Source organism: Mycteria americana, chromosome 6 (assembly GCF_035582795.1).
Source record: "Mycteria americana isolate JAX WOST 10 ecotype Jacksonville Zoo and Gardens chromosome 6, USCA_MyAme_1.0, whole genome shotgun sequence".
NCBI lineage: Eukaryota > Metazoa > Chordata > Aves > Ciconiiformes > Ciconiidae > Mycteria > Mycteria americana.
Window position 1 is genome coordinate 52,925,240 of NC_134370.1, and position 26,877 is coordinate 52,952,116.

The following is a 26,877-nucleotide window of genomic DNA, read 5'->3' on the forward strand; positions in this document are numbered from 1 at the left end:
TACTCTTCAGGGTTAGGCAACGTTTATTTCCCAGCATAACTGCTCAACAGCCTTCCTTTCAGAAGTGTCAACACATGCAAATATGTGTTTGAGGAATTGCTGCTACAGTACCTAGTGGTTATGCTTTTTTTAAGTTCAGTCACTTGTATGCTGTAGGTTAAAGAGCCTGAAGAATTTCACTGCAAGATGTATGAAAACTCAGCTGTGTAGTTAGTCTTGTTGTTCTTTGTGTCTAAGCATGCATTGTACTACCTTAGCCCTTAAGCAGTCTGCTGCAGTGTTGCATTAAGACTAAAGATTGGTAAATGAATAACTTTCATAGTTTCAAACCCAGTGAGGCTTCCACTGGCCTTGCTTTTCCTTAAAAAACACAAGGGGAGGGAGGAGGTTCATATCCCTGCAGAACAAAAGCATATCTTATTCTAATACTTTCATTTAAAAGCTATCAGACTTGCGTAAAGGCAGACTTGAAGCCAATCTGTGTCTTTCAAGGGCCACCGCACTCTGCACTCCACATAAACAGTGAAATGTTTGTGACTGTCACTGTCTCCCACTACACTGGCTTTTCATTCACTTGATGATGAAATCCAAGTTTGATCTCTTTGGATGAAGTACTGCCTCAGTAAAAGGGCACTGGCAAAACCCACACTGACTTAAATGAGGCAAAGGATTTCAAGTTTTGTTTTTTTCAAAGCTCTCCACGGGCTTGTTGCAGCCTGTCTGAGAGACCTCTTCCTGTATCTTTGCCTGCTGGATTCCTCATCTATTTTTAAGTCTCATGCTCTTTCCTGCGCCTATTTTAACTCTGTTACTGTACCGTTTAACCCCTGTGGGATATGGAGTTTGTGGGAAAGAAGCGGCATATTACAAAAAAAATATGTTGGTTAATCTACATACTCCTCCATGGCACAGGACATGCAGAAACCCTAATTAGGATCACATCTTGGTATTATGCATTTGTTTGTGAGCAGCTGTAACATGAACTGATTAAGAAATACTCAGTACAGGTGCCATATTGTGTCTGTCTGATCTCTACGTGTGCTAATGCCTAGGCAAAATACATAACTTGAGTTAATGCCTATGATTCAGGGTTTGCCCACAACTCTGAAGTGTTTTCCTCACAGGACATGTACTGGTTTGGGCTTACTATGGGAATTCTTTTCCCTCAGTAGTATCAGTCTGTGCAATGTCGCTGTGCAGTGCAAAAGTAAACAGTTTTCAGGCCTTGGGTCTCTTAAATATATTTTGTGCTACAGATCCTTCAGGGATTCCTATGAACTAAACTGCTTGAACTTGTCATGTTACCTTGTATTTCACCTTGATTCACTTTGTCCCAAATCCCAAACAGGGCTGGAGAGGTATTTAATAAGACTTAAGTCAGACTTTTGAGGAACAAGACTGGAAACAAACAGTTGAGAGTAAAACAATCCAATTCTATTTTAAATTTAGCAACTAGATAGCTCTCTAGTGGCTTAACTTCTGCTATGCAGAATCCTAAAGACATATCTCATCTGTGGGAGCTGGGAATTAGCAGTCATGGTAAAAATGTCTTCCAAGGGTTTTCAGTAGCTCCAAGTGACATTTTACTTTTCTTTGGGATTAAGTTTTGGGGTGCAAGTATGAATTATGTTGATGTGTGGCTACCTGAGTTGCAAACAGTGATTTCTTCCTAGCCCATACCTATTTAGCCAGGCAGTGTGTTAATACAGTGAGAGGTTTGTTTGTAAGTTGTTCTGCCCAGATATTTCCATGAGGATAAGCGTTCCAATTCCAGGTGGTAGTTGCTGGAGGTTTGATTGTGCACATCTTCACTGCAGGCTCTATCGGCAGCCTGTCTGCAGTATCAGTTGCTTGCTGCTTTGGTGTAGTTCAGGAAGAAGTGGTCAGCCCTCCTGCATGGGGTGAAAGCTGTGACAGTACTGTCAAAACAGTAATGAAATTGCAGTTTTGGTTTTGGATGTTCAATTTCCATTTTAAATGACCTTAACATTGGAAGGCTAACGGACTGCTTTGGTCCAAAATTGCAGAAGTTAAAAGCTGTGAAACACTTGCATTCAGCAGCACGTCCTTATGGTGCCTCATGGATAATGTTTTCAGAATGGTGAAAACTATTTCCTTCTTAAGAAATATTTTTAAAAGCATGTAAGTTTAATATATTATTTCCATTCATCTGTTTGCTTATAGACATATCTTGTCCATTATGTTACTTGAATCGAGGAAATGCACCATTGAAACAATAAAGTCCCACTGAAGATTTTACCTGTCATATGTGCTTTTCTGAGTAAGGTGGTAGTAAAGCCAGTAGATGCCAAATCTCCTGTGTGGCCTTTGGCAAGTCATTAATCTCAACTGTTTCAAAACTTCCCATTCATTTTGGACTTTTTATTTTGGGTACCCAGTTGGAGGCTGCTAAATCAAGTACAAAACTTTCACAGCTTCCAGCTGGACCTGAGGTGGTTTGTATATCCAATGTTTAGCATTCCCCAAATTGCAAAATCTAAAACTAGAGAGCATTCTGGTAAATGTTGGGTTTTTCCATCCCTGCCTTCACAGCCTCACCTACAACATCACCACTTCTAACCATGCTGCCACGTAATGCCATGCCATATTGAGTACTGATCTTTGTTAGGCAGAGAGGCATTTGAATTTGGTGTTCCTGCAGTACAAACTACTATTTACAGATATCAAAAACCTGGAGAACAAAAGTGTTGTGCACATTCTTTAATACTATTTAATGTAATTTAATACTAAATTACATTCTCTTGCTAGATTTTTAGTTCAATGTCAGCCATTTCTTATCAATTTGACAGGCTCCAAACAGCTCACGTAGTTCATTTTATTTATTTTTATATATACACACACACACACAGACAGACACACATATCTTGTCTTTTTTCTCACTAAACTGCCTTGGCTTTTTTAGTTATCTTTTTTTTTTTTTTTCCCTATTGACCTCCCATTCAAAGTTGTCTTCCACTGTTCCTATTACCTTTGTCATTGTCTCTTTGTTCAAAAAGATTCTTGCAGAAATGCTGAATGCTTCTTGCCAATCATAACGCCCACTCTCCTATCCTGTCATTTAGTGGAGTTCATCTTGAAGAATATTATCTTTCTCTTAACTATATTTTTGCCTGTGTTACCTTCCTCTTACAGGCATGGAACTTTGCTGTGTTCAGCCTGCTTCATCTTTGAGAATATACTTGTATGTTTTCCTCATAGCATAACTAGCATAACTTGTGTGCTCCCTTTTATACTCTCACTCAAATCCGTGGAAGTTGTGTATTGAGGAAGACTCAAAGCCCCAGCATAAATCATGCTGTATAAGAGCCTTTTTTTTTGACTGCTTTTATTTAACCCCTTGCTGTTTGCAATTAATTCCTGAGTACGTTACTATATGTTTTACTGAAGTTGTCAGAACAGCCACACAAAGACAAATTTTGATTTTCAGTAAGCGTGAACTAAGATTCCTTCTTTAGCACTTAAGCTATGGTTTTGTATCTCACTTATCAACTTGTGAGATTTGCTTTTGGCATGTTTTGGAAAATGTCACACAGTTAAATAGATTGCAGGCTGTTACCTTAGATGTCTGTTGATAGCATTGGTCTTGGAAGGGACCCACCATGGACAAGGAAAGCATTGTATGTTCGCTTTCTCCATATGCAAATCCATGAACTTAAGAAGTGAAAATAACTCTAGTAATAAAGAAGAGCAATGCATGTCTTTTGTGCGTCCCAAGGCTCACAAGAACAAAATGGTGTGAGACTTGGCTAGATCCAGAGAGTACAATCTTGCCTTCCTCAAATATGTGACATTCACAGAGATTTGGATGTTTGTATCGTATGGAATCAAAATGTCACCAGTAATAGCAGCTATAGTTCAACTAGAGGAAAGGTGATGGAAGATCCTAAAAGTGCAATGCTTTCTGTCTTGCAAAAGTATAGTGAGGGAGGTTCAGTGCTGTAAAGCTTCCCAGTCTCTCCCGACATTTGCACTGATGTCAAGGTGAAAGAAGGAAGAATGCTTATTTTTGTTAAGCATATGTTCTGGCTTTTGTCTTTTCAGTCCCATCATTTTTCATTGTTTAGTTGTGGTCAGTGAGTATATGCTCCTTGGAGTAATTTGGCACTACAACAGATGGATTGCAGGGTTGTACAGGTAATCAGGTGAATAAATGCATGCTCCATGGTTCACAAGGTCTGCATATACACTTTCCCATAGGAGTCCCCAAGGCTTCTTTCTTTAACAATCTAGCTGAAGAATGCCATCTGTATAGGCCAGGGTGGGGGGCGTTTAAGGCTTAGTTACCCAGAGGGTGGTATGGGCCCAGGTGCACCCCTTGCTCTGTATAGGCTAGCTGCTGTTGTTGACAGGAGGAGCAGCTGTTTCCAAAAGTACATGGGTTTGCCAGAATTGTCTGGATCCTAAGGCAAAATGTGTGTTTGTTACCTCCCAGAGTATCCCAGACGACAGCTGAGGTCTGCTCTGGACCACATCCAGAGTTGCACACAGTACCTCTGCCTTCCTGAGGCTTGGCTAGAATGATGAACGTGGTGATGCCAGGCACAACTATCTATTTCTGAATGGGACAACAATGAGTGAAGTATGTACAAACCTCCATGTAAAGAACGAATCCTTCCCACTGTTCAGCATAAAGACTGACCCAGCTTCCTTGTACGCAGCCTTGTAATGGTCCGGGTAGCACTGTAGTCCGAACATCAGACCCACACATCTGAGAAGTCTAGTGGTGTGTGGTGGCAACTGGTGATCAGCAGCAATGTAAAAGGATGGGCCCTGGTATCACCTGTCTCAGTACTGTCCCAGTCCTCTTTTGGTCCCACTCCATCTCATGATCTACAGAATTTAGCCCTTTTCTCTTTTGTTTTCCTTCCCTTTTAAGGACTCTTCCCCTCTTTTTCTGTTACCGTTACCATTACCTGTTCATACACACATGACTAAATAAGTTTACTAATCAAAATATCAAGTTATCCCAAAGTAGGGAGGTTAGTTTATCTCTGAATTTGTTTAGGCTAAGTAACTTACTTTGGTTTCTGACTTGCTTTAGACTTCCTGTCTCAGTAGTCTGTCTATTCACTGTTGTGTGCACCATGAATACGAAATTCATCTGCATGTAACTTTTCACACTGTGAACTTGGGTGCATTATTTTCAGCATGCATGCTGGAGATTAAACTTTGGTGATGCATCTGAAAAGTATGTACATAATTTCAAAAATGAAAGAATCCTATTAATTGAATTAGATGTTCCTCTTGAAACATCTTTATGAAAACAAGGGTGATCTGTGACTGGAAAGAATAACAGCATAACCTTTATGGCATATGTTTACATGCTTTGCACAATACTATGTTTTGATGAAGCATTGTTCATAACTTGGCGAAGACCTCTTAAAGAATGTTGGCCAGAACAAGCTGCTTTTTACAAGAAAAACAACAGTTTTGGATACTTTCAAATTAAATGTGTAGGGCTCCAGACAGACCCCGCTAACTCTCTTTTTGTTTGTAGAGGCCTATATGGACTAGCTCCTGTATTTCCACTGTCCTGTCCCCTTGGGGTTTCACTCCATGTCAGTGCAAAGGTACACATTCATTCAAAAACTGGAAATACAGCATTCTAGCTCAGGTGTATATGGCTATATGGTGTAGAAAACTGGAAAATGAAGGGTATTGGTTCCAGGTCTGGTTGACTAGATGTTCCATAACTCGTCAGAAAATCACACGCAGTAGATAGGCTTACCAAAATGCATCGTCTGCTGTCAGGGTATTCTGGCAAGTGTGGGGGGGTGGGGAGTAGGGGGTGGAACATCATGTTTGCTTCTATAACTCTGTACAGTGTGAAGTGTGCTTTACTCTTGTTGAGTGAAGAGTTTGATCTGTAGAAAGGGGGATTTGGTGTGTAAAGTCCACTAGGACAGGGAAGACGGCATCCATGGATGTAGTGGAAACAGGTTACAATATATTAGATCCTGTGAAGGGCAATATTCAGTGAGGCATCTGCCAGAATAATGACTTTTAGTCCAACTATGGTAAAAAAAAAAAAATAAAACCAAAAATTCATGGTATTGGTAAATCACATGTGATTGTGCCACCATGCAGTATAGCTAGTCAGCTAAACAGTTAAAAAGCCTGTGGGGATAGCAGTAATTATAGTAGCAGTTGTAGACTTGTGTATCTGGGTGTATACTCACTGTAAGTGCATGGTGAGGTCATACAATGGAACATAGAAACACAAAGGCTAGCATGACTTAAATGTATACATGAATGTTTCTTTTCTTCCTGCATAATAAATTTCAATGTGTGAAATAATCCCAAACCCATAAAAAGTGAGGATACATAGCTCTGGGTGGCCAAAGAGGTGCAGATACAGAAAAAGAGCTGTTGATAAAGAATTGGGTCTACTCCCTTCATGTGGGTCAAAAAAGGCGTGTTTAGATTTCAGTCTGTGAGAAGCACGGTGATACTAGCAGCAAGAAAATGGAGCAAAAGGTAGCATAATTAATACAGACAAATTAGGGTATTTGAGGTGAGAAGGCAGGAGGTTTTATTGCTGTTGTGATTAAGTTAATTTCTCCAAAAATTAACGATAATCCTGCTAGGTATAAGATAGCTAAGCACTCCTGATGCAAGAGCAAGATTTCCAGCGAGTGGGCACATTGAGTTAATTCTGTTCTCATTTTGGCTTCTATGCATGATCAGGCTAGAATAAGTAGGAAGAAGGGTAGTAGCCAGCAGCTCATGTCAAAATGCTGTGTCCAGGCCACTAAGTGAGGACTTAGAGAAACACAAATGTTGCTGACTACATTATGAATTTAGTCATCTAGCAAAGTTCAAGGTTGACTTAATTCAGTTAGGCTGAGGGCAAAGCCAATAATTTCTGCTTAAACCCTAAAGATTGAATATAGTGTACCAAGTTGTCGTGTCTTGTTAAGAGCAAGGGAGAGGTGGAAATCGGCAGTTAATGTAGGTACCTGGTAAGCTAGGTGCATAGCTAAGTAAAACTCTGTAGTCCTTTTCATAGAATATGGATTCCTCCTCTTAGTGACCCTCTGGTGAAATTCATGCTGAACTGCAAATTCAAAGATGTACATGAAGGTGTACTGGATCCTTGCTGTTGTGCCGGTGGCAGCTGATAAGATCGAAGCCCTTCTGTCTCATAGGGTTTTACCTTAGTTAAAGCATGTGTTCTGCATTCAGAAGATACAGGGTAATGTCCTTCTGATCTTAGCAGAAACTAAGAGGTTTGAACACTTACTTAAGGCTTTGAAGGTCTTTATTTGTTTGGGTTATCCCAGCTTTCTAAGTGATAGTGAGGATCACGTGAGAGAGGGGCAAGCTCTCCTCTTCAGCCACTTTCCTCCTGACAAAATCAACACCCAATCAAGTGGAAAGGCAGGTCCTGCTTGACCAACCTGATCTCCTACGACAAGGTGACCCACCTAGTGGATGAGGGAAAGGCTGTGGATGTTCTCTATCTAGACTTCAGTAAAGCCTTTGACACCATTTCCCACAGCATTCTCCTGGAGAAACTGGCTGCTCGTGGCTTGGACGGGTGTACTCTTCGCTGGGTAAAAAACTGGCTGGATGTCCAGGCCCAAAGAGTGGTGGTGAATGGAGTTTACTCCAGTTGGCGGCCGGTCACAAGCGGTGTTCCCCAGGGTTCTGTGTTGGGGCCAGTTCTGTTTAATATCTTTATCAATGATCTGGACGAAGGGATCCAGTGCACCCTCAGTAAGTTTGCAGATGACACCAAGTTGTGCGGGAGTGTTGATCTGCCTGAGGGTAGGAAGGCCCTACAGAGGGATGTGGACAGGCTGGATCGATGGGCCGAGGTCAATTGTATGAGGCTCAACAAGGCCAAGTGCAAGGTCCTGCACTTGGGCCACAGCAACCCCATGCAATGCTACAGGCTTGGGGAAGAGTGGCTGGAAAGCTGCCCAGTAGAGAAGGACCTGGGAGTGTTGGTTGACAACTGCCTGAATATGAGCCAGCAGTGTGCCAGGTGGCCAAGAAAGCCAATGCCATCCTGGCTTGTATCAGAAATAGTGTGGCCAGCAGGACTAGGGAAGTGATCGTGCCCCTGTACTCAGCACTGGTGAGGCCGCACCTCGAATACTGTGTTCAGTTTTGGGCCCCTCACTACAAGAAAGACATGGAGGTGCTGGAGCGTGTCCAGAGAAGGGCAACGAAGCTGGTGAAGGATCTGGAGCACAAGTCTGATGAGGAGCAGCTGAGGGAACTGGGGTTGTTTAGCCTGGAGAAAAGGAGGCTTAGGGGAGACCTTATCGCTCTCTACAACTACCTGAAAGGAGGTTGTAGAGAGGTGGGGGTTGGTCTCTTCTCCCAGGTAACAAGTGATAGGATGAGAGGAAATGGCCTCAAGTTGCACCAGGGGAGGTTTAGACTGGATATTAGGAAATTTTACTTCCCTGAAAGGGTTATCAAGCATTGGAACAGGCTGCCCAGGGAAATGGTTCAGTCGCCATCCCTGGAGGTATTTAAAGGACATTTGGATGAGGTGCTTAGAGACATGGTGTAGTGGTGGTCTTGGCAGTGTTAGGTTTATGGTTGGACTCGATGATCTTAAAGGTCTTTTCCAACCTATACGATTCTGTGATTCTGTGAAATTTCCACTACTGATGTACGTACCTCACTGCAAGTCATATTCTATCAGTCAGGCCTAACTCTAGGCAAGTTTTTGCAGAAGTACTGGTATAGAAAAGATCAAATCACAGAAACTTTTGCGTCTTGGTCTTCAGATACGTTCCTTTTTACATTTCTCACCGCTAGAAATGAGGGAGTATGTGAAATGTGGGTGCTTTTGATAGCCATTTCCAGTATATCCTTGTTTACTAGGCTCAATCTCAACAGATGGCCTGTAATATATTTAATGTCAATGCAACTAAAACACGAGAACCCAAAGGAGGAGCAGGGAGGAAGTCCAGCAGAGACAGCCCGCACTCTCGGGCCGGGGCGGGGAGGCCGCGTAGGAGAAAACCCCAGCCAGCAGCGGAGCCAGGGAGGCTCCGAAAAGCCGGAGCTCGCGGCGGCGAGACGGCTTCCCTGGGCTGAGGAGAGCGGGGTGGGCCCCACCGCTGCAACGAGAGGGGCCCCCAGTCCGTGTGCGCCTCGGATGAAGCCCGAAGCGAGCTCGGGCGGCGGGGCCTGGCGGGCGGGGGGCAGACGCGAAGAGGAGGCCCAGGGCGGCGAGGGTGCCGTTGCCCGTTTAAGCGGGCGCCGCTGCTGTCCTCGGGTGCCCCGCGCGCGCCTCGGCCGCAGCCGCCACCGGGCTATTAATAGCGGGGCGGGGGCGGAGCGCCCTCTGACACGCGATGGGCGCTCCTCGCGCGGGCCGCCCGCCTCTGCCGGGGCCCGCGTGCAGCCGCCGCCCGTGCCGCCAGCCGGGCCGCCGAGACACGCGTGGCTGTGGCCGGCCACAGCGCCTCGCCCGGCTCCCCACAGCCTCTCTCAGCTGAGAGACTGTGGGCAGAGGAGCCGAGGAAGAGCCCGTGTGTTGGGCCAGAGCCTGGGGCCAGGCCTGCGTGCGCGTCTGCCACCTGCGCGCCGTGCGTGTGGCGGGCGTGGGGGTGAGCGAGGAAGAAATGGTCCCTCCTTGCCCGCCGCAGAGCCACAAACACTTGTGCAGCTCCCGCTGGCGAGGGAAGGGGAGAGGAAACAGTACTGTTCTGCCCTGCAGGCAAGTGAGGTTTCTGTCCTGTCCCTTCTCTGAGGGGAGAACAGTGTCTGCCTCCCCCCGTGTTTCTCCTCCCACGAGTTTAGGGATAGGCACTGAAATCTCCACCTGCTCTAACGGCAGAGGCAAGAGTTTTCCCTTCGTTCTGGTAAATGGGAAACATGCAAATAAAACGCCGACGTGTGTTCTCTCAGCAGTCCACCCACGCTCTGATCTGGGGAGAAAGGAATGGAATGCTTTCCTTCCACAGAGGGGTATCATTTACTACACACAAACTGTACTTTGTAAAAGCAGTGAAGCGCCTTTGTCTCACTGTAAAGGCTGTATAACAGTGTAATGTATTTGTATATCCCCTGTAATCAAAGAGAAAAAGAGGCTGTGCTGCATGAGAAATAGGAATTGCCATACTGGATTAGAGCCATCTGCTTCAGTATCCTGTGTGAACCTAGCCAGAAAAAGACATTGTGGAGGAAGGGAACATATATCTCCTCTTTTCCTTTACTTCCTTCAAAAATACTGCAGCATGTTACTGCATATTACAAATAATACTTCTGTGGTTAGCCTGCGTCTTGGAACTTTAATTCCTATATGCTTTTTATTTCAATACGATGAGAAATACTCCTGTTAGTCATAAAAAAATGACGGTCTTTATTTCAGTCCGAGTCCATTGGAGTGTGGCAACAATTCCCCCTCCCCCAAGTTATTTACATATTGTCAGTCTTTTTTAACAAAGGATGAATCTAGTAATCAATGCCCCATCTCTGTCATTAGTAGAGGAGATGGGGAGAGCGGGTGTCAACATCTGATGCTTTCAGTTTTGCATCTCTCCTACAGTCTTCTTATGAAAAGCAGCAGGTTGTTTCCCCTATGTAGAACAGCTTCTCTCCTCCTTTACCCTGGAGCACAATTGAATGCACTCTGCCACCCAACCACTTTTGGCACTAGTGATATCTGTCTGATCAGCAGCTGCCCGAGTGTGACGTACATTGCAAATAAGGCCAGTTGCTTTAATGCCTCTGCCAGCAAAGCTGTGTTACACCAAATGAGCATGAGTCACTGAGTTTGAGTGAGTTGGGAGTGTCTTTGAGACATTCATTTTATAGCTTTCTTGGGTATTAGGGGATTTTCTGGCTTTTCAGGACCAATGCTATGTTCATCCCCATACCCTTTGCTACCAGCTCCTTTAATATATAACAAATCAGCCAGTGGCAGAGAGCATTTACCTTGGGGGTGTCCGGGGTGAAGAGAGCAAAAGTAATCTCTTAAGTGCAGGAACGCCCTCAGCACTTTAAACCACAGCATTAGAACAGGAGTCTCAAGTGTGCATTAGTAATGCTTTTGCCCTTTGCTCTTTGGAGGGGTGATTTACTCTACAAATACTTTATGAACCTCTTGAGAGTGTGGCACCATGTTATTCTTCAAAAGTGTCCGCTAGTAAATTCCCACTGCATTACAACATGGGCTTCTGTCACAACATGTTAAATAATCATAGACAAATGGTATCTCATGACAGGATTTGTTCGGATAAATACAGGTCTCTAGAACCATACACACCAAAAAAGTTGCGTAGTTCTGAGACTAGATAAAAAGATCAACGTCATTTGAAAATGGCGAGAGGGTTGAGTGCCCCATATGTTCTTAAATGAACAGACAAAATGAGGAAGTCATTCAAGGGTAGCCTTGTTTGCATATGCATGTTCTGGAGTGTCATCTTTTCTCTGAATAGTTGACAAATTGAACACAGCTGAGCCAAATAAATTGATGGCTACATATCCACAGACCTTTATTTTGCTATGCAGTATCAGTCACTGTACTGAGACTAGTCATCTCAGTATGTTGCCAGAGGGGGTTTATCCACTGAAGTTTGTTTTGAAGCATGGGGAATTTTGGTCCGGAGTTTATGGTCTGTCTGTTGTAAAGCTGAAATACAAAATTATATTTCTGAGTGTAAAAAGAGCTTAACTGATTAGTTCAGCTTCAGGTGACAGTAAGAATACCTGTGCTGCAGGCCTGACTGATCTGCCGGACTTCAGCTCTTTGCGCACTCACATTCTGCCTTTGGTTTCAGCAGAGTAATGGTAACTTTATCTTTCACTTAGCCTCCCTAAAAATCATGCCATTGGAGGCTACTAAAGATGACAAATCTTCTGTTTTCTCATAGCTTTTGCTTACTATTTGCAGCATATTCTTCTTTTGGGCTTATCCTAGCTGTCTCTTGGTGCCAAACCGTAGGGGAGATTTGTAGTACTTTTTGCTCAGTCAGAATGTTTTGGCTGATAGATAGGAAGTTCGGCCTTTGTTAGACTTGACTGCTGACTCTTCATGGTGTCAGACTCTAGTGGAGACTGGCCTGTTAGTGTCGGCAACTCTGTCTGCATGGATCATCACTCAGATACAGACTTGATGTCATCCTGCCATCACACCAAAACACTGAATAGAAGTGCTCAGTGAACTCACAGGAAACACAGTAAACCAAATTGTAACTCTTCAAAGGACAGCAATTTTATGGTACTTTCAGAACTCACTTTCAGAAGCTTACACTCTTATGTTTCGCTGTTGGACTCATTTTGTATTCTTTGCTTTTGGACTGTTTGATCGATTATTATTTTGCGTACTATGAAAAGTACTTTGGATGCTACTTAGATAAGTTCTGCACCTCATATAACAGGTGATCGAAAGACTTCATTGCTCAAATGTTTCTGTGTTGTAGTGGTCCTTACTTAATCAAGTGGTCCCACTGAATTTGATGGGAGTGCCATATAAGTTCGTGTTGATCAAACTCTAAGTGCGTATTTCACTGCAAATATTTACTCTTCATGATGTCTTGCATTTGAAGTTTACAATCTAGAAGCTTTAGGGACTGCAAAAGTTCTTCAGAGTCATGGCTGAAAATATCTAATGAAAAAAAAAACAACATAAAGAGAAGATTGTAGTTGGGAGAAAACAATAAAAGCTCAGAATTTCACAGCTGATGGTAGAATGGACCATATGTCCTTTCACTTTTCATCCCACTCTGGAGATAGCTAAAGATCTGTCTCAGACTCCTTTTCAAACATGTTTAGTACCACAGAAGGAAGGGATACATTTTAACAGTATCTGTCAGAATTTAACCTGTTTTACATAGAGAAGAGAGATACGGTAAAGATTAAATTTTTCTCATAATTTTTTTTTTTTTAAAGCTAGTTACACAAGTTTGGAAAGGTTGGCTTCATACTGTGGGTTGTTTCTGGTTTTAGTATATCTGACACGGTAATTAGATTTGGACAGTTTTGTGAACAAGTGGTTTTGCACCCATGTAATCTTGCCTTGACTAGAAGTGTCCTATTTCATTTGTGGGTTCTCTATGCTGCTGTAATTAAATAAAGTGGATATTGCATTCATTTAAGTATTAGTGAGAGAGTAATAGAATGTGTGAGGTTATCAATTATGTTTGTGAGGTTATCAATTATGTTGGCTTAAAAAAAAAAAACAAAACAGATGTGCCTGGCTTTCATCAGTGTATTGAACAATGCAGCTGTAAGACATGATGATAATAGGTGTAGCTGTGACTGTAGTTAAAGCTCCTTTTTGTGTTTGGCAAAATTTCTGTTCTTAATTTAGGTCCGACTGTAGTCTGTAACTCTTCCTTCACTTTTGCTAATGTAAATCAGAACTAATTTTGTTTTTTTAACTGAGGTCTTATATTGCTGTAAGAGTCTGATCTAAACTAACTTAAAAGGCTTCTACTGTTTTCAGTGAGCAATGAACAAGTAGTCACATAGTGAGAAAGTGAGGAATCAAGCTTGCAAGTTGTGACAAAAAGGATTTTCCAAGTCTGAGCTTTAGTAGTTTAAGGTTTCCATGAAGTCATTAAATAAATGGCTTTTTAAATATCAGATTTATTCAAGAAAAATGTAAGCAGCTCTGTTGAGACCCTTAAGAAGAACAAATAACTGATGAAAGTGAATATGTGGGCTACAGAATATCTGCCCACATGTACTTCAAATTACCTGTCAAATATGCTCAGTTTTCTGCTCTTGAAGATATAATAATGTTTAGTTCACTCTGGCCACTTTCATGTTCAAAATTCTATGATAACAAATAATCTTTGAAAAATACACTGCAGGAAATGATGGTATATACTATTGCCTCATTTAACAAGGAAATTATGATGGAGAAGTAAAATGATTTTACCCAAGTCTAAAATAATGTAGGAGCAGTAGTGGCTTTGTAAGTGAGTATGTCTTGGACAACTGACTATATGTTCTTTTTGACACTTAAAGCTTATCCTCTTCCTGACTTTTTTAAGGTCTGGATGGAAGCACAGCCTAACGGAACCTGGGTGAATTTTGTGAATGCAAAAGGCTCATCACTCCACTGTGTCTCCCAATGAAGCAAGTTGCTTTTCTCCATGCTGTGTTGAGGAAACACAGGCTCCCCCAGTGACTGAGGTCAGAACTGTTAAATATTAACTTTACAAATAAATGGGTAGTCATGTTTGTGTTTGGGAACATAGGCTTGGGGACTGTTCTCTGGAAGTGACTCGGGCAATGTTCTGTTGGCACTAGGCAGTATTAGATCTGGGGAATCCTATATTTTCCTAGGTTGACTGGAGTTTGGCCTGCAGAAAAGAATTTACTCTGATTTCTGTATTCAGAGAGTAAGAGCAGACATGCTCAGAATTTTAAGAATTTTCTCTTCCTGGTCTTTCCCAACAGTACAGCAGGTTAACAATAGCTGTGCAGAGGATAGATTATTTTTAGCCTAGATTCCTAAATCAGGGAGACCTAATGCAACCTTGACATTTGTCTGTCTCCTGCGAATTCCCCTGGCTAATTTTGGCTAGCTTTAACAGCAAAGCAGTGTCTGAAACTACACTAAATAGGCTAATAGTATGGAAGAAACCAAATAATTATACGAGAGGGAGACTGTATCATAGGCTCATCTGTTATTATGCAGCAGTGAGCCCATAAGATACAGAACCATAGAAAACTGACTTCATTAGTGTCTGTGCTCATGGAATTCATTGATTGGTTTAAATGGTATTTGGTGGCAGTCATCTGGAGCACAGTGCTTTCTCAAATATGGATGAGAAACTTGCTTCCTGCAAGAACTAGGAAGCTCTTCTGCCATGGAAAATAGAGATTTTCTTGTGGAATTTGAAGTGTACTTGAACTACTCTTGGAAAAGCAACGTTTTGTATCTATGAGTTAAAATTTAAACTCAACTGTTCACCGAATTGCCCTCAGTGAGTCCGACAGAACTTGCAGTTAGTGACTAACGACTCCTTCCAATTCATGATAAGGCAAATGGGCAGGACTCTGTGTTGCCAGCCCTTGCTAACTGGACAGTACTTGTCTCTGGAAAGTTCCCATACAAGGGGAATCTCCTTTGGCACTGTGGGGCTTCCAGGAACATAATTTTTGACAGAGTCTGTGAGGAGTTGCTGTTTGTCATGTACAGCCTGGCTCTGTGCTGTGATCTGTTATATTCCTCTCACATACGGCAGTTACATTATAGCATCTTGAGTTTTAACACTGATTTATAGCATGGCATGTGCAACCTTAAAGAGTATGATGAGGATGAGATTCCCTGCTCTGTAAGTCACAAGGCCTCAGTATACCTTAGTTCCCAATGGAGCTGGTAAAATCCTCTTCTGGCCCCAACACAGGGTGAATTTCATGCATGAATACATTTCTTCAAAGCTGTTTAAACTCCTGGAAATTCAGATAATATTTAGTGGGATTTTCAGAGTTGCAAATCTCACTCATCTTCAGCAAAGCAAGTGGAATTAAGGTATACAGTGACTTTTTTTAAAGTATTGTCTGCATCGTAAGGCATCTATTGAAAAAGTACTTGAACAAATCCATCTCCAAGTCTCCATTTATACTTGTCTTGGAAGTTTGCCTTTGACTTCAGTGGGAATAGACTGTAAAAAGAGTCAGTAATTGGCATCTGACTTTATTATTGCACAGTGTTATTTTGTGATTTATTGAATAGTTGCCTACAATAAGTGGCCTGTGTAGTTTGTTTATTTGGTATTAGGAGAAACATTTATATAATTCTGTTATGAACTGTGGAATAGTCCTGTTGTGAAGGGATGTGTTTGTCCCTTCTACAGGCCTTCCTTGTCTGTGGTGTTCAGACTACATTTTCTGGGAAACTACCATGGGAAGAAAAATAGCATCTCCTCTCACCTCTTCCTCTCCTATCCCTGGAAAGAATACTCTATTGTTTGTGAAAGGTAAGTGCTTTGGGTAACAACTGCAATCAACAGTGTGATAGATGATGAATAACACTGTCTATCACACTGTGTTTTGGAGCATAAGCCAAATGTTTTGGTGTTTTGGAATGTAAGCCAAATTCTAACCATTTGAAAGTGAAATTAGTGCTCTGTCAGGCCTCACACTGTCCCACTGCTGACCACTGAAGATTTGCTGACCCATCTTTGGTAGCATGTTTGAGAAGCTTTTGGTGGAGGCAGCAGACTAAACCTCAGGATGATCCCATACAGCAGTTTCCTCCTAGTCCCAGCATGGACCTTCAGATGTATCTCACTCCTGGGTCAAATGGCTTCTATTTCAGCCAAGGCACCAGGACTGAGAAGTGCAGCTTTGGGTGTCACTGTGTTTATGTACCAAGATTACTGAGAAACCAAGTAAGAATGCATCTGTGAGCCTTTAAGCAGTGTGCCATGGAAAAATGAAACACAAAGTGTGTATGTGCACGAGGGGAATGTACTCAGTGTTTTGCACATTCCAGCAGAGGCCTCAGTAAAGACTGGAATTTTAATTCTCATCTGACAACATTCCACAAAGGCAACTTACATTCCCTTCCTGCTTCCCCCTCCCAAGAGATTAATTTTAAAAAATAATTTTGGCTTATTATTTATTCTGCCTTGGCTATCAAATAACTGTTGGAGTGCCAGCACTCAGAGAGATTAGCTGGGGTACTTTTGTTTAGTTCCTAATTTGGATTCTCTAGGATTCATTAGTATTACCTATTTTCCTTCTTATTGTTGTTATTAGCAATGCAACTTCTTACGTATTGTCATTCTAAATCAAGATTAGAAACATCACCAGATGCATTGGTATCTCTGCGGGAACTCTTCAAGTTTCTTTTTACTATACCCGTGGTAGCCTCGCACACATGCCTGTTGGTATAGTACAAGGCCATTAGAAAGGCAGGAGAGAGGAGAGGCAGTGACTCACGTAAACTTCTTAACAGCACAATTAAAGTGCAAAACCCCACCTATCCCAGTAGGAACAAAGATCTTGATCTGCACAACACCTGCTCACCTGCTGTACAGTATTTCTCTGTTTATTCCAGTTTTTTAGTTCTGAATACAAATATGGAAAGTAGGCCAGTGTTTAAGGAATTTGAATGAAGGAAATGTTGGTTTTGGAGCTGACATCAGTGTGAGATCAGGAGAACCAGACTTTGCACACAGTCATCTGTTCATTTCTGGATTACAAGCTATATACAAAAACATGCAGAAGTCTGTTTCCTCTATGTGTAAGTGGGCCTGCCAGCATTCATAATACCCCATTTAAGCCACAGCTGATGGCTAAAATGATCAGTTAGCTAGTTGTGTAGCTGAAATCATAAAACAATGAGACTAACCACTTCAACGGAGGATGCTTTTTTTTCTCTTGTTCCAATTTTAGTCATTCCAGTAGTAGTTGCAGTAAAACTTTTTATTGCAATAGCTTCTGGTTAGCACTGTTGAACAAATGTGTCAGCTTGGGAATCCAACTGCCCATAATTTTCTTTCTTTCTGTGTGGTTTTTTTTTTTTTTTTTTAAGAATCAGCTTGCCTTTTAATTGATAGTCATGTTTTTTAGAATGTCAGTTTTGGCCCATACTGTGAAATAGGTGTAAGAAGCAGAGCACAAGACCCACAACCTAGCAAGGGGGAAGACGACGTAAATTACTTTTCTGCTTTTATGATTCTAGATAGCTTCAGCAGCTAGGAAGATGTACAGTATGTAGACAGTATCTCATGTCTGACATAGATCAGCAACATTGTGCCCTGTGGTCCTGTCCCTGGCAGACCTCTTATACCTGAACTGTCATTGGGGTCCTCAGAAGCTGCCAGCATATTGTGCTCTACCTGACTTCAGGCTTTTCAGGCCCCTTTTCCTTGGGTAAATGTGCTAAGGTATGGGTGAGAGTGTTTCCTCATAACTTTAATTAGTTCCTAACATAGATAAGACTGCTGGAGATGTCAAAACAGATGCGCTGCAGAGATTTGAAGGCTAATTAATGTGTAGGAGGCAGAGCTATTTTTTTCCTTTCTGCTTTATACTACTACTATTGAGCTCAGTCATGAGCTGTCTACTTAGAGGGAATGAGGACAAGCATCGCATCATACATCCCATATATGACTTACCTGTGTCACTGAACTGTGCTCAGGATGGGAGGGAAAGCTGCCCCGCAACAGTGCCACACAGAGTGACTGGGAGGGATCTTCTAGGGAGGAAAAGGAATAAACAATGCGTTGACTGTGTCCCTGTTTCTTGTGTCAGCCATTTTAGATGGCCTAGCTGCCTCACTGCAGTAGGGGCCACACTGGCACTATTCAAATTGTGTTATGAAATGACTCTAGAGCTTATGGAAAACGCCTCAGTCATTGCCCAAGCTCCCCAAAACCCTTCAAGACATCTCAGAATCCTCACCCCACCCTATTTCCAGCAAAGACATCACATAGTTGAAAATGCCTGTGAGATCAGCTTTCCTTTGATACGTGGTCCCTCTGTACCATGTTGGCAGCATAAAAGGATAGGCAAGTGGAAGCTGTCCCTTAGGAGGATCCTTTCCAGAAGGAAAGCATATATTTTCCTTTGTCTGATTGTTCCTTGGACCCTTTTAGAAAAGATGATGGCTGTGTGCCAGTGTATCTGCTTGACTGCGCTGTAACGTGGGCCACAGTCGAGGTGTTATGAACACTGTGTGCTCTGACTGCCTTCTGCTTGGAACACCAAGAACCTGTGCAGACCGCAGAACGGTCTGTTTACAGCAGATAGAAGCCAAACTGTACCTGCAGATGAGAAAGACAGTGACTTAAAAATTCTTCTCCCCTATGCAAGCTTAAGAACAAAAGCATTGAGCAGTAGAGCTGGTATGTGGGCTAGCTGCCTAAAAGGTAGACCTGTTTTTCAGAAATAAGGTCATGTGCTTGTGCCATAAGGTTTGCTCACAGAGATGTCTTTGGCTTAGGAATCACCCAGTTCCTTCTCAGTCTGTATGCAAATGCAGTGAAGCACCTGCTTCCCTTCTGGTAAGAAGGAAGAATAGTTGGAGGGAGATTGATGGGCCAGGGTGGTAACTGGAACATTCTGAATGCCTCACTGGGAATTGGCAAATGCTCTGGGAGAAGTCTGAAGGCCTGGGGATCTTAACCTATTTAATTACCTTTGTGTCCAGCATCCTGACCAGTGGCTGGGCATTCTCTGAATCTGTGAACCTGTGAACACTAACCAAACCCAAAAATGAACATTCATATCTCTCTCTCTTTCTTTTTTTTTTTTAAATTGAGCTAGTTAAAAGCAGAGCCTCAGTCAAAATCTTGAATTTCTTAGGTTAGTTCTAGTTCAACATTATTTAATGCCTGAGTTTGATACTGGTTATAATAGCAGTGAAGCAATCATCTTTTATGGTAACTATAAATCTCCTTATGTATTTTCCAGAAGTTGATGTAATAATATTAATAATTTTAAGAGTCTGTTATTACCAGCTGTAAGTCTAATTTTCTAACAAGATACTGCTAATGGTATTATTCTGTCTTCAGCAGTTTTCTTTTGCTCCTTAGAGGGGCAGGGGGTTCTTAGCCGGAATTCTTGTTTTGGTCCCGTAAAATGTAGTTTTGTTGTAACAGTAGCTCATTCTTAATAATATTTATCTGCTTTCTTAATTTATTATTGTCTAGATTTTGCTACATCAGTTACTCTTACATTGCTGACAGCCTAGCAGCATACAGTTCAAATAGATCAGTATCCACAACCTGTCTCAACTGATCATAATTATATTACTGTCATTTCAGTTAGTGCAGCATTTCCTTCACCAGCTGATAAAATTTTGATTGTATTAAAAATAAAATTCTCAAAACATTAATTTACCTGAAAATTAATTTGAAAAAATATCTCCAGGAGTCTCTTTCACTGGCTGCTTCTGTGAGAAATAAACTTACGTGTCAGAATCTGCCTTTATTGGTATGTAGCTATAAGAGTTACTGAGGCAAGTAATGTGTAATCTGTTGTCCACATATTGTTGCTCTGGACCTTCCAGCCTTTGTTGGTATAATTGCACTTCGGCAGTTGCTGTCTAGGTGTATGGCCCAGTAGATCAAAGAGGGGAGTAAGATTAAGCAGTATGAAGAGCAGGGATATAGTCAGTTCTGTATAAGGAGATGGAAATACATCTTTTTGGATCATGTTATCTGATTGAATCTGTTACACAGTCTTAACTTTAGTTAGGTAGAGGGAAATAATATTTTTGAATGCTGGTAGCTCCCATTATCAGAGACTCACTTTAAAGGCCAGTGTTCCAGCAGGAATTTTTTTTGGTTTATGATCTTTAGTAAAGGCTCTGTGGAAGAGCAGATTAGATATTACCATTGCTTTGGGACATATTGCACTGTTAGCCAGCACGCTAAGAAAATAATTAGCTGAGGATGCAGCCAGGGCACAAGAACTTTCAGAGAACATATTACTTCCTCTTCAGTGTTGGAAGCTTTGTCTCATTCTGCAATAGAAAGTTCAGGATCCCCTGCAAATTCAGTTTATTAATCCTCTTCTCTATCCCATAATCTTCATGTCCTTCTTGAGGCTTGTTCTGGGGTGCCAGCAAGATGTGTTCTGACCTATTTTTCTTTTTGAGTTGCTGCTGGATTGGTCTAAATTAAATGTGTCACTTCACCTTCCTTTTAGATCCATGTTTTTGCAGTTCAGTAACATCTGGGACTGGTAATTACTTAAATAGGAAATTCATATCCCTGATAAACTGTGATTTTGACCATGAAAAGAAAAAATGACTGAAGTACAGAGCCACCTTGCCTTCTTCATGTCTGCTTTATCTTCCATGCTTCTGTGAAGAAGGGATAAGCAAAGTACTGATACGAGATCAATGATTTAAGGCAGGAGAGTAGAGAAGAAACTGCCCATCATTTTGCTTCAGGAAGAACAAATTGCGGAGAGGTATTTGATTTGCACAGAAGTTCTTATCGGCTAGTACTGTTAATAGCAGTCTAGTCTAATGACTAGATGCCTGTTTATCTTTCCCTTGTATCTAAGCCAAACAAGTGGCTTGCTAGCTCCATCTGCTGGAGCCTGATGATGTGAATGATGTAGGGAAGCTTGGCTGGATACACAGGAAAGAGGTAAAAAAAAGAAACGTGCCTAGAACAGAAGGATTCAGTGTGTGTCATCGAGACTGTGAGAAACCAGATGGGAACATCCATCTCCAGAACGCATAAAATGTGAAGAATAATTAAAGGTTTGTTTGTGGTTGCATAAATTATTACTTTTCTAGTTGCTTTAGGACACGCAAAACAACTGAAACCATTTACATTTAGAACAGTATACAAATCTGTATAATGCTATCTTTTACTTTGGCATGTGCTGCTGTGCAGAAAATGAGACTCTGAAGGTAGCTTATTTGAGCCTGTTAATTACAAAGTAGATTAATTTAAAATGGTTTCCCAGTTATGGAAACTAAAGCATTGTTTCAAAAGTAGCAGACCTCAGAGTGATTTTGGTTATAGGAAGTGTGCTATTCTGTGCCTTTCAGACAAGAACTGAATGGCTACTGACAGACTAACACCTGATAGACTTTGAGAACTTTTCCTACAACTGTCTTGTCATCTCTGTGGGAAGTCACCTGCCCATTAAATTCATCTTTTTTTCTCACAAAAAAGCAAAATGAAAGGTTTACTTGCAAGGCAGCTTCTTATCTGGCACTCCGTCTTGCAAAGATTGCTTTGTTTAAGTAATCACATACCTACAGTTAAGAACGTGATTTTTCTGGTGCAGGTGCTCAACATGTTTAAGAAAGTTCTTGTTCTTAACTAAATTCTCATGAGACATCCTTTGGGGGAAAAAAGGCAAAAAAAGGGACTGTGGCTCATGGGCATGGTGGTACTTCCCACTGAAAAAAGGCTTAGCTGCTGTTATGACACAGATGTCTCCATATCCGAGAGCTCTTCGGTGTTCTAAAACCAGAAAGAAGGAAGTGAGAAGCCGTGGAAAGAATGGCTAAGATGAGAACAGATTTTCTTTCCTTTTTCTCTTTTGTCATGGTTGCATAGATTCCTGCTTGGAATAGCTAGAAGAAAACCTCTAAAGAATTTATTCATGATTCCAAGTTTCTCCATAGCACATGTTGTATTTTCTAATAGAACCATAAGGAATTTGAATATCAGGGGAGTGTCTAAAGATTAACATCAGTACATACAATTGCTGCACAATCTAATAGTAACTTTGTAAAATAGATAGTTGAATGCTGCACACTAACTGAAGGTGGTTAATTGCAAGTTACAGGTTTTGCTGTATGGGCTCTCATAATATTTTAATTTTCTGGAAGATGTTGATACACCAGACTTACTGAAGTTAAGGAGAAATTTGAAGTTGATCAAAATGGGATTACTAGTTCATGTATGTGTTTTGTAAATGGAATTCTTTGTCTGCAGTCTGTGATGCAATTATGTCCAGTTGCAATATTTTAATTGTTATTTCTCATTTGTAATGAGATATTAGCTAAAAGCATCAGGCGGGGACCAGGGTCTCATTAAATATCAAAAGCAGTCTGTCTGGACTGTGTACTAGAAAATGGAAATAGAAACTGATCGGTATTAGGAAAGGATGGGGGGAAAAGACCAGAGAACTGTTAAGACTTGGACTGGCTGGAAGCAGCATGATCCTCAAACAGCCTATTAAGATTTGAACTTAAGGAGGAATGTAAAGCCCCGGAAATGGGGGTGGTTCAAGAAACCATTTTGTAGGAGCTCAAAGTTAAAATAGTGAAGTTAGTCATGAAGTGGAAAGCTTTACATGCTGTTTCTCTCCAGGTTTCATGGGCAACTTCATGGCTAGTTTCATGGGTAACTTCATGCTAGTTTCATGGGTAATTCATGTCACATTGTGTTCTTGTGGCTTCCAGAAGGCATCCTATCAATTCAGCCAGATGAGATACTAATTATGTGAGATACTTAGCACATGCCACCAAAGAGATAGGCAGATAGGCAGCCAGCTGCACATCCTATAATGAAATGCAGTAGTTCAGGTGAGCAGAGATTATTCAACGTCACCTGAAGCTAAATGCCACAATATAGTTTGTTTAAACAGCGTACTCCAGGCTGGTAGAAGTCAACCTAAACAAAAAATGCCTCATTTAGATTTTTGCCAAAATTTACATAAAATACAAAATTTCCCTTACAGAAATACAAGTTGTGGCGCACAAATCTCATTAAATTTCATGTCTGTGCTCACATATGCCTCGGAGAATGCCTTACTGAGTAATGACATTTTCAGCTGTTTCATGAGAGTTTCATTATGATTACAGCTAGGTTGCTAGGTATTTGTTTCTTTTCAGAGTAGCAAGGAACATCAAACAACACGTCTCCAATCAATACCATTGTTCTTGTTCCTGCTGTAGATGGCAGTTACAGGTGTTAACCCCTCCTAGGATTTGCTCTATTGTTTGGTAATCAGCCTGGTTCTAAGTTACGCAATTAGAAAAGATTAGTTGGCCTACACCCAAAATTGAAAAATGAACACAAACACTGCTTTTTCTGACATGGCTTGACCTTCTCTTCTTCTGATTGCTGCCATCTGGGGAGTACTATCAGCCTGCTCCAATCTGCTGTCATTGATTCTTTGAGTGACAGTTTGGCTTGTGAATTGAAAGGGTATGTGACTTTATTGCATATCAGCTAATAGTGGAAAAGTAAAACATAACTACCTGCTTGGTTTTTAGGCTTAAAAGGCTACAGACTTAATAATTTGATCTTTGTACTTAAAGCTAAATTTTTAGAAACCATTTACCATATCACTTTCACGATTACCTGTGACACAGCACTGTCACCTTGAGCAACCAGTAAGTCTCTAATACGAATAAAGCCTGTAGTAGTCCATAGCAGCAAGCAGGCTTAGTTGAGGGAATTAGGAATTAGCCTTTTCTAATACCCTGAGCAGACGTCTGCACATGCTCTAGCAGAGCTAAAAGAACCTCTGCATGCTAAGGGCTATGGGGAATACTTTGATTTTAAACTAAACATTATCTTACTATATTAACTAACATATATCCTAAGGATATGGTGCTTTCTTCAAGTCTGACAAGGTAGGTGCTTCTCATTTTTCTATTTTAAGGAAAACAGGAAGGTAATGAACAGATTGGCTACAACTGAGAAAAGAAATGTAGTCTTCTGTTCTACCATTGTTTGAGTGGCCATTTGCTTGGGTCAAAGGTCTTTTGCAAAGCAGGATGCTAAAAAGGCTCATTCTACCTTCAGTGAGATGAGAGCTGCCTGGGTTTTTCTCCCAAGTGGTAGTTCTCTCCTCCAGTATGTCTTCTGACACTTGAACTTGAATTCACCCTAAGTAGTTTAAATCTGAGCTATTCTTTTAATACAATAACATTTTTTTATACCTGGAATATGTTGTCTAAGCAAAGACATTCTTTGTCTTTCTTGTAGTTAAAAGAAGAGAGGGATTCTTTTTGATATCTTCAAAATGAATAATGAAAGTCAATTTTTAGCCATCTGAAACATGCTTGAGGAAAAAGTACAGAGGTACATACATATCTTTTGATATGTACTTGTTAAATGCTTTATCATAGTTCAGGTTTCTTTACTACTCATACTTGTAGAAGGAAACATTGCTGATACATAGAACAGTAAAAGAAATAGATGATGAATGAAAAATGGCTGATGCTGTAAGCAAGATGCAAGGCAAAGATTTGAAATTAACTAATTTTATCTAATTGGTGTTATTTTTGTTGCACTGCCATGATTATCTCTTCAGTCCTTCTTGACCTGAAGCAAAGGGATAGATTTCTGAACATTTGCAGTTCATCTCACTTTACCACCACACTGGAATCTAATATGGTCACACTTACTTTGAGATGAACACATAACAGAAAATCAAATTAGATCAATACAGTAGCTTTCCTTGTATCTGTATTGATTATGTGGTTGTTGAAGTGGAGCTTGGCAGTGGGCTTAGTCACCAGCTGGGCCTTGAGTGGCTCAGATGAGAAACTGCCTACACCTCATTGTTACTGAGATGACAGCTTGGGAGTTTTGCAGGACTGAAGCAGTGTGCAGCAGCCAGGAAGCACCAGTGAATGTGGATGTAGCAACTCCCTGTTTATCAGCCAAACCAAAGAGAGCTCCGTGGTGGCAATAAAACCTCAGTCTATCATGGTTATATCTGGTTTAGTTTGTGAGGACTCACTCTTTTGCTGGGTATTTATGCAACTGTGTGTGTCATAAGTATAAACACACAGCTCAGATATTCTCTTTGCAGCCCTAGGTACCAGTTTCCGGGATGTCAATGGGAAATTCTTCAAACTGCCTTTCTACTTGAAACTTCTTGTTAATTTTGCTGCAGAAATCTTGCTTGATAATACAGTTTTCTGCTAGTAATACCAATTTGAACGATATCAACATATGCCTTCGCCCTTTCCTTAGACTACACAAGTTTGGAAATTAAAAGTTCAAAAGTAAGTTGTGGCAATCATAATTCTTCCAAAAATCCATCTTGAAGGACATGTCAGGTAAAATGTAGGTTAAGCTAAGGAAGTAAGAGTCACACATCATCAGGATAAGTGTCTACAAATGGAGTCAATCAGGGATATAGTCATCAGGAGTAATTGCATATGCATGTGTTCAAAGCTACAAATGGTTGCTTTCAGTCTTGTTCCCATTTTGAGCCAGTTGTCAGATTTCCATCACAACTAATTTAAAACCTTTTGCATCAAGCTGAGCCAAGTTTTTATCTTAAAAATACTAATGATTCAAGTTGCCATATCACCATGTTTCTTCCTTGTTCAGTTTGGGATTTTTTCATTCACAGTTACAACTAGATGTGTCCTCATAAAATAGGCCTTTGCTGTTCAGTTTCCTGAATTTTATTAGGGAATAATAATCCTGTTGATGCAAAAATATTACTGCCTTGAATGTGTTTTCTCCTTTTAATACTAATATTTTTAGCAGAATTTTGTGGGAGTGGTGGATAGTGAGAAGGTAATGTACGCTTACTTTCCAAATGGGTTTGATTAAAAACAAAGACCTTAAGCATGTGGTGGTACTGATTTAATAATTTTTGGTAAGATCCCAGAATGCTAAGGCATGGACCCTGTTGAGCTAGATACTGTACAGACAGAGAGCAAAGAGGTGATTAATGCCTGCACATGCAAAGAGCTAAATGGAATAATTTGACAGGTATACAACCATGTGATAATTGCATTATTTTGTCCTTTTGGTTGATTCCTATTGTATCTGCTTATACCCTACTAATAAATAAATTAATAAAATGTGTGTATGCTGAGAATTACTTGGCTGCAGTGAAACAATATAACAACAGTTTTCTAATTTAACAGCAGGCCCAATCCTGCAGATCCTGGGAAAACCTAGTTCATATCGACTTCATTAAAGGTGGAATTCAGCCTACTGCTGAGGGCCGGCATAAAGCCAGTCTATGCTTAACTCTCCCTTAAGTCCTAAATATCCACTGCTTTTGTTTCTGAACTATGGTAAATTTTTTGTGGAGAATTCAACACCTGTAAGGTATGTAGGATTGGGCCCAGAAGGTTGTAGTAATTGCTGAGGTAAAAAGCAACATGTTCTGTTGCACAGCACAAAACATGGTACTTCTTGCTGAACTAAAATTTCTTCTGGTAGTTAAGAAGTTCTCTTCATCTTCTGTCAAATTAGTCTTGGACTTCATTATTTATGAATTTGCTCTCAAGACACTATCTACTCATAATATATTTTTTGAAGACTTCATTCGTTGCACTTCTGTTGTCCTGTAGCACATGAAGATGAAATTTCTTGAGGACATGTAGGGAAAGCTTCGAGTAGACTAATAAGCAGGTATATATTAACTGGATATATGTGTATGTATGTTTGCAAACAGTAAGTGGATATGTTAATTTTAAATTTTGCACTTTTATCTCTGTTGAGCCAGGAGCTCTTTAAA

General features: G+C 41.0%; 1 protein-coding gene across 1 annotated transcript in view; it reads left to right on the forward strand.

The window, feature by feature from the left end:
- TRPM1 (transient receptor potential cation channel subfamily M member 1) overlaps nucleotides 1–26,877 on the forward strand; it is a 185,699-nt gene that overhangs the window by 46,372 nt on the left and 112,450 nt on the right. Inside the window, exons 3-4 of the mRNA XM_075505828.1 lie at nucleotides 13,992–14,133; nucleotides 15,804–15,926. The gene's annotated coding sequence lies outside the window, so the exon portion shown is untranslated. The remainder of the gene's footprint in view (nucleotides 1–13,991; nucleotides 14,134–15,803; nucleotides 15,927–26,877) is intronic.